Source organism: Anomaloglossus baeobatrachus, chromosome 2 (genome assembly GCF_048569485.1).
Source record: "Anomaloglossus baeobatrachus isolate aAnoBae1 chromosome 2, aAnoBae1.hap1, whole genome shotgun sequence".
Taxonomy (NCBI): Eukaryota; Metazoa; Chordata; class Amphibia; order Anura; family Aromobatidae; genus Anomaloglossus; species Anomaloglossus baeobatrachus.
Window position 1 is genome coordinate 354,057,618 of NC_134354.1, and position 7,132 is coordinate 354,064,749.

The following is a 7,132-nucleotide window of genomic DNA, read 5'->3' on the forward strand; positions in this document are numbered from 1 at the left end:
CAGCACAGGTTAGCCCGAGGTTTCTGGGCGCCTCTGCTACGAATTTCAGTCCGCAGCCGTCCCAGAAAATGGCGCTCTCATAGAAGCGCCATCATCTGGCGCTGTATCCAACTCTTCCAACAGCCCTGAAGCCGGGTGGCTTGTTGGGTAATCATGAGTTAATACTGGCTTTGATTTACTAGCCAGTATTAAGCCAGAGATTCTTAATGTCAGGCACGTTTGACCCGGCCATTAAGAATCTCCAATAAAGGGTTAAAAAAAAACACCACACAGAGAAAAAAATACTTTAATAGAAATAAATACACAGACACATTAGAGACTCCATCTTTATTACCCCCTGTCAGCCCTCCACGATCCTGCTCTTCTGTCTTCTTTCTTTCTAGTGTAGTAGTAGTGACGATTGTAGTGAGGATGAGGTTCACCAGCTCATCACTTGGGGCTGTGGAACCCCATCCTCACTACAATCCTCACTAGTGTAGTAGTAGTGATGATTGTAGTGAGGATGAGTTTACCCAGCTCATCACTTGGGGCTGAGGAACCTCATCCTCACTACAATCCTCACTAGTGTAGTAGTAGTGACGATTGTAGTGAGGATAAGTTTACCCAGCTCATCACTTGGGGCTGAGGAACCTCATCCTCACTACAATCATCACTAGTGTAGTAGTAGTGACGATTGTAGTGAGGAAGAGTTTACCCAGCTCATCACTTGGGGCTGAGGAACCTCATCCTCACTACAATCATCACTAGTGTAGTAGTAGTGACGATTGTAGTGAGGATGAGTTTACCCAGCTCATCACTTGGGGCTGAGGAACCTCATCCTCACTACAATCATCACTAGTGTAGTAGTAGTGACGATTGTAGTGAGGATGAGTTTACCCAGCTCATCACTTGGGGCTGAGGAACCTCATCCTCACTACAATCCTCACTAGTGTAGTAGTAGTGACGATTGTAGTGAGGATGAGATTACCCAGCTCATCACTTGGGGCTGAGGAACCTCATCCTCACTACAATCCTCACTACAATCGGGAAGCAGCGTGCAGCCTTCACTCCGTGAGTGATCAGTGCTGGCTGTCAGCGGTAACAGCGGTAACGCTGACAGACGCGTTACCATAGCAACGGTGCTCTCGGAGCCGCGGTTAGCGGTGACGTCACCGCTAACTGCGTTGCTATGGCAACGGTGATCTCCGTTAATGACCGGCTGTGTCAGCCGGTCCCTAACGGAACGGGGAGTCGACCGTGTGCTAGAGCATGTCGCCGGTACACGGCGATACACATATGTGCACCGTGTACCGGAGAGATGCACTCGCAGGTCCTACATGACGCGTCATAGTCATGTGACCAGTCTGTAGCCAATGAGATAATAGCCACGTGACTGGTCACATGGCTATTTTGACATCATGATAGGTCCTGCATCTCAGCTGGCAGTGCTGGTCACGGGGAGGATTCAGCGATCATTGGATGGAATAGCGGCAGGAGACAGAGTACAGGAGGGATCGCGGGGACCGGTAAGTGTTATGGCAATGTTTATTAACTATTTGTGTACATTTATAATGCATTTTTATGTGTTTGTGATTGCCTCCCATTATAGCCTATTGGTTCGAGTTCGGTTCGTCGAACGTTCGACGAACCGAACTCGAACGGGACACGCGTTCGGCGAACCGACTCGAGCCGAACCGCGACCGGTTCGCTCATCTCTAGTCCTGGGTTCAATCCCCAGTGAAACCAATCTGTTCTTAGTGTTGAAATAATACGCTATCCAACTCCAATATATGATGTTCTCGGCTTTGTTGCCGAATGACGGGATGTTTTGGCTTCCATCACAAACAGAACTACAAATTATTTTTTTTTTTCCCCCTGGCGGTCAAAACTCGTCTCTAAATGCCATTACTTTGCAGGTTTTCACAGGTTTCATAGTGGAGTCGTCATCACGTCTACTTCACACGCAGAAGGTCCTGGGTTCACTCCCCTGTAAAAACAAGCCGTTTTCGCCGTAGAAGTAATTTGCTATCAACCTGTAACATATGAAATTCTTTGTTTTGCTGCCAACTGATAATATATTTTGGCTTCCATCACCAAGAGAACTACGATTTTGGGTTTCTTTTTTATTGACCATTTTAGCAGAAAACATAATCCCATATTATAAAAATCCTGTTTGTTTCAAAATATATAGTTCCTTTAAATACAAAAGCAAACAACTAAACTATGTGGAAAAAAGTAACACATTCAATGTAAACTTCCTTTTAAGCAAAATCCCTTTGTAGGAATAAAACTGGTTCAAACTGCGTTCAATCCCCAGTAAAACCAATCTGTTCTTGGTGTTGAAATAATACTCAATTAAACTACATTATATGAAGTTCTTGGCTTTGTTGCCGAATGAAGGGATGTTTTGGCTTACATCCCCAACAGAAATAGGAATTTTTTTTCCCTGGCGGTCAAAACTCGTCTCTAATTGCCATTACTTTGCAGGCTTTCAAAGGTTTCATAGTGTAGTGGAAATCACGTCTACTTTACACGCAGAAGGTCCTGAATTCAATCCTCAGTGAAACCCATGTGTTCTTGGTGTTGAAATAATCCCTTATCAACCTGCAGTATATAAAGTTCTTGGCTTTGTTGCCGAATAACGGGATGTTTTAGCTTCCATCACCAACAGAGCTACGAATTTGTTTTTTTTCCCCTGGCGGTCAAAACTCGACTCTAATTGCCATTACTTTGCAGGATTTCAAAGGTTTCATAGTGTAGTGGTCATCCTGTCTGCTTCACTTGCAGAAGGTCCTGGGTTCAATCCCCAGTGAAACCAATCTGTTTTTGGTGTTGAAGTAATTTCCTATCGACTTGTAATATGTGAAATTCTTGGTTTCGTTGCCAAATGACAATACATTTTGGCTTCCATCACAAAGAGAACAACGATTTTAGGTTTCTTTTTTATTGACCATTTTAGCAGAAAACATAATCCCATATTATAAAAATCCTATTTGTTTCAAAATATATAGTTCCCATAAATACAAAAGCAAAAGACCAAATTATGGAGAAAAAAGTAACACATTCAATATAAACTTCAATTTAAGCAAAATCCCTTTGTAGGAATAAAACTGGTAAAATATGTAATAATAATTGTAAATGTTTCATTAACCAAAAATACTTTCCTTCAGCAATAAAAAGGCCCTGTCAGTCACAATTCTGCTCTGCTAGCCAATACACAGTGACTTTTCGTTAGGTTTCATAGTGTAGTGGTCATCACGTCTGCTTAACACGCAGAAGGAACTGGGTTCAATCCCCAGTGAAACCAATCTGTTCTTCGTGTTGAAATAATACGCTATCCAACTACAATATATGAAGTTCTTGGCTTTGCTGCCGTTTGACGGGATGTTTTGGCTTCCATCACAAACAGAACTACAAATTATTTTTTTTTTTTCCCTGGCGGTCAAAACTCGTCTCTAAATGCCATTACTTTGCTGGATTTCACAGGTTTCATAGTGTAGTCGTCATCACGTCTACTTCACACGCAGAAGGTCCTGGGTTCAATCCCCAGTAAAAAAAAGCCGTTTTCGCTGTTGAAGTGATTTGCTATCAACCTGTAACTTATGAAATTCTTTGTTTTGTTGCCAACTGATAATATATTCTGGCTTTTATCACCAAGAGAACTACGATTTTGGGTTTCTTTTTTATTGACCATTTTAGCAGAAAACATAATCCCATATTATAAAAATCCTGTTTGTTTCAAAATATATAGTTCCTTTAAATACGAAAGCAAACAACTAAACTATGTGGAAAAAAGTAACACATTCAATGTAAACTTCCTTTTAAGCAAAAACCCTTTGTAGGAATAAAACTGGTAAAATATGTAATAAAAATTGTAAATGTTTCATTAACAAAAAATACTTTCCTTCAGCAATAAAAAGGCCCCGTCAGTCACAATTCTGCTCTGCTAGCCAATACACAGTAGCTTTCCATCAGGTTTCATAGAGTAGTGGTCATCACGTCTGCTTAACACGCAGAAGGTCCTGCGTTCAATCCCCAGTAAAACCAATCTGTTCTTGTTGGTGAAATAATACTCAATTAAACTACAATATTTGAAGCTCTTGGCTTTGTTGCCGAATGATGGGAAGTAATTTGCTATCAACCTGTAACATATGAAATTCTTACTTTTTTTGCCAACTGATAATATATTTTGGCTTCCATCACCAAGAGAACTACGATTTTGGGTTTATTTTTTATTGACCATTTTAGCAGAAAACATAATCCCATATTATAAAAATCCTGTTTGTTTCAAAATATATAGTTCCTTTAAATACAAAAGCAAACAACTAAACTATGTGGAAAAAAGTAACACATTCAATGTAAACTTCCATTTAAGCAAAATCCCTTTGTAGGAATAAAACTGGTAAAATATGTAATAAAAATTGTAAATGTTTCATTAACCAAAAATACTTTCCTTCAGCAATAAAAAGGCCGCGTCAGTCACAATTTTGCTCTGCTAGCCAATACGCAGTAACTTCCCATCAGGTTTCATAGAGTAGTGGTCATCACGTCTGCTTAACACGCTGAAGGTCCTGCGTTCAATCCCCAGTAAAACCAATCTGTTCTTGGTGTTGAAATAATACTCAATTAAACTACAATACATGAAGTTCTTGGCTTTGTTGATGAATGATGGGAAGTAATTTGCTATCAACCTGTAACATATGAAATTCTTGGTTTTGTTGCCAACTGATAATATATTTTGGCTTCCCTCACCAAGAGAACTACGATTTTGGGTTTCTTTTTTATTGACCATTTTAGCAGAAAACATAATCCCATATTATAAAAATCCTGTTTGTTTCAAAATATATAGTTCCTTTAAATACAAAAGTAAACAACTAAACTATGTGGAAAAAAGTAACACATTCAATGTAAACTTCCTTTTAAGCAAAATCCCTTTGTAGGAATAAAACTGGTAAAATATGTAATAATAATTGTAAATGTTTCATTAACCAAAAATACTTTCCTTCAGCAATAAAAAGGCGCGGTCAGTCACAATTCTGCTCTGCTAGCCAATACACAGTAACTTTCCATCAGGTTTTATAGAGTAGTGGTCATCACGTCTGCTTAACACGCAGAAGGTCCTGCGTTCAATCCCCAGTAAAACCAATCTGTTCTTGTTGGTGAAATAATACTCAATTAAACTACAATATTTGAATCTCTTGGCTTTGTTGCCGAATGATGGGAGGTAATTTGCTATCAACCTGTAACATATGAAATTCTTTCTTTTTTTGCCAACTGATAATATATTTTGGCTTCCATCACCAAGAGAACTACGATTTTGGGTTTCTTTTTTATTGACCATTTTAGCAGAAAACATAATCCCATATTATAAAAATCCTGTTTGTTTCAAAATATTTAGTTCCTTTAAATACAAAAGCAAACAACTAAACTATGTGGAAAAAAAGTAACACATTCAATGTAAACTTCCTTTTAAGCAAAATCCCTTTGTAGGAATAAAACTGGTAAAATATGTAATAAAAATTGTAAATGTTTCATTAACAAAAAATACTTTCTTCAGCAATAAAAAGGCCCCGTCAGTCACAATTCTGCTCTGCTAGCCAATACACAGTAACTTTCTATCAGGTTTCATAGAGTAGTGGTCATCACGTCTGCTTAACACGCATAAGGTCCTGCGTTCAATCCCCAGTAAAACCAATCTGTTCTTGGTGTTGAAATAATACTCAATTAAACTACAATATATGAAGTTCTTGGCTTTGTTGCCGAATGATGGGATGTTTTGGCTTCCATCCCGAACAGCGCTACGAATTTGTTTTTTTTTTCCCTGGCGGTCAAAACTCGTCTCTAATTGCCATTACTTTGCAGGCTTTCAAAGGTTTCATAGTGTAGTGGAAATCACGTCTGCTTTACACGCTGAAGGTCCTGGGTTCAATCCCCAGTGAAACCCATGTGTTCTTGGTGTTGAAATAATTCCCTATCAACTTGCAGTATATAAAGTTCTTGGCTTTGTTGCAGAATAACGGGATGTTTTAGCTTCCATCACCAACAGAGCTACGAATTTGTTTTTTTTTCCCCTGGCAGTCAAAACTCGTCTCTAATTGCCATTACTTTGCAGAATTTCAAAGGTTTCATAGTGTAGAGGTCATCACGTCTGCTTCACACGCAGAAGGTCCTGGATTCAATCCCCAGTGAAACCAATATGTTTTCGCTGTTGAAGTAATTTGCTACCGACTTGTAATATGTGAAATTCTTGGTTTCGTGTCCAAATGACAATACATTTTGGCTTCCCTCACCAAGAGAACTACGATTTTGGGTTTCTTTTTTATTGACCATTTTAGCAGAAAACATAATCCCATATTATAAAAATCCTGTTTGTTTCAAAATGTATAGTTCCTTTAAATACAAAAGCAAACAACTAAACTATGTGGAAAAAAGTAACACATTCAAGGTAAACTTCCTTTTAAGCAAAATCCCTTTGTAGGAATAAAACTGGTAAAATATGTAATAAAAATTGTAAATGTTTCATTAACCAAAAATACTTTCCTTCAGCAATAAAAAGGCCCCGTCAGTCACAATTCTGCTCTGCTAGCCAATACACAGTAACTTTCCATCAGGTTTCATAGAGTAGTGGTCATCACGTCTGCTTAACACGCAGAAGGTCCTGCGTTCAGTCCACAGTAAAACCAATCTGTTCTTGGTGTTGAAATAATACTCAATTAAACTACAATATATGAAGTTTTTGGCTTTGTTGCCGAATGATGGGATGTTTTGGCTTCCATCCCCAACAGAGCTACGAATTTGTTTTTTTTTTCCCTGGCGGTCAAAACTCGTCTCTAATTGCCATTACTTTGCAGGCTTTCAAAGGTTTCATAGTGTAGTGGAAATCACGTCTGCTTTACACGCAGAAGGTCCTGGGTTCAATCCCCAGTGAAACCCATGTGTTCTTGGTGTTGAAATAATCCCCTATCAACCTGCAGTATATAAAGTTCTTGGCTTTGTTGCCGAAGAATGGGATGTTTTAGCTTCCATCACCAACAGAGCTACGAATTTGTTTTTTTTCCCCTGGCGGTCAAAACTCGTCTCTAATTGCCATTACTTTGCAGGATTTCAAAGGTTTCATAGTGTAGTGGTCATCACGTCTGCTTCACATGCAGAA

At 39.0% G+C, this 7,132-nt stretch overlaps 1 non-coding gene across 1 annotated transcript; it reads left to right on the top strand.

The window, feature by feature from the left end:
• Positions 1-6,839: 6,839 nt before the first annotated feature.
• Positions 6,840-6,912, top strand: TRNAV-UAC (transfer RNA valine (anticodon UAC)). Its single transcript has one exon. It is a non-coding gene; the product is annotated as a tRNA-Val (tRNA).
• The last annotated feature ends 220 nt before the right edge of the window (positions 6,913-7,132 follow it).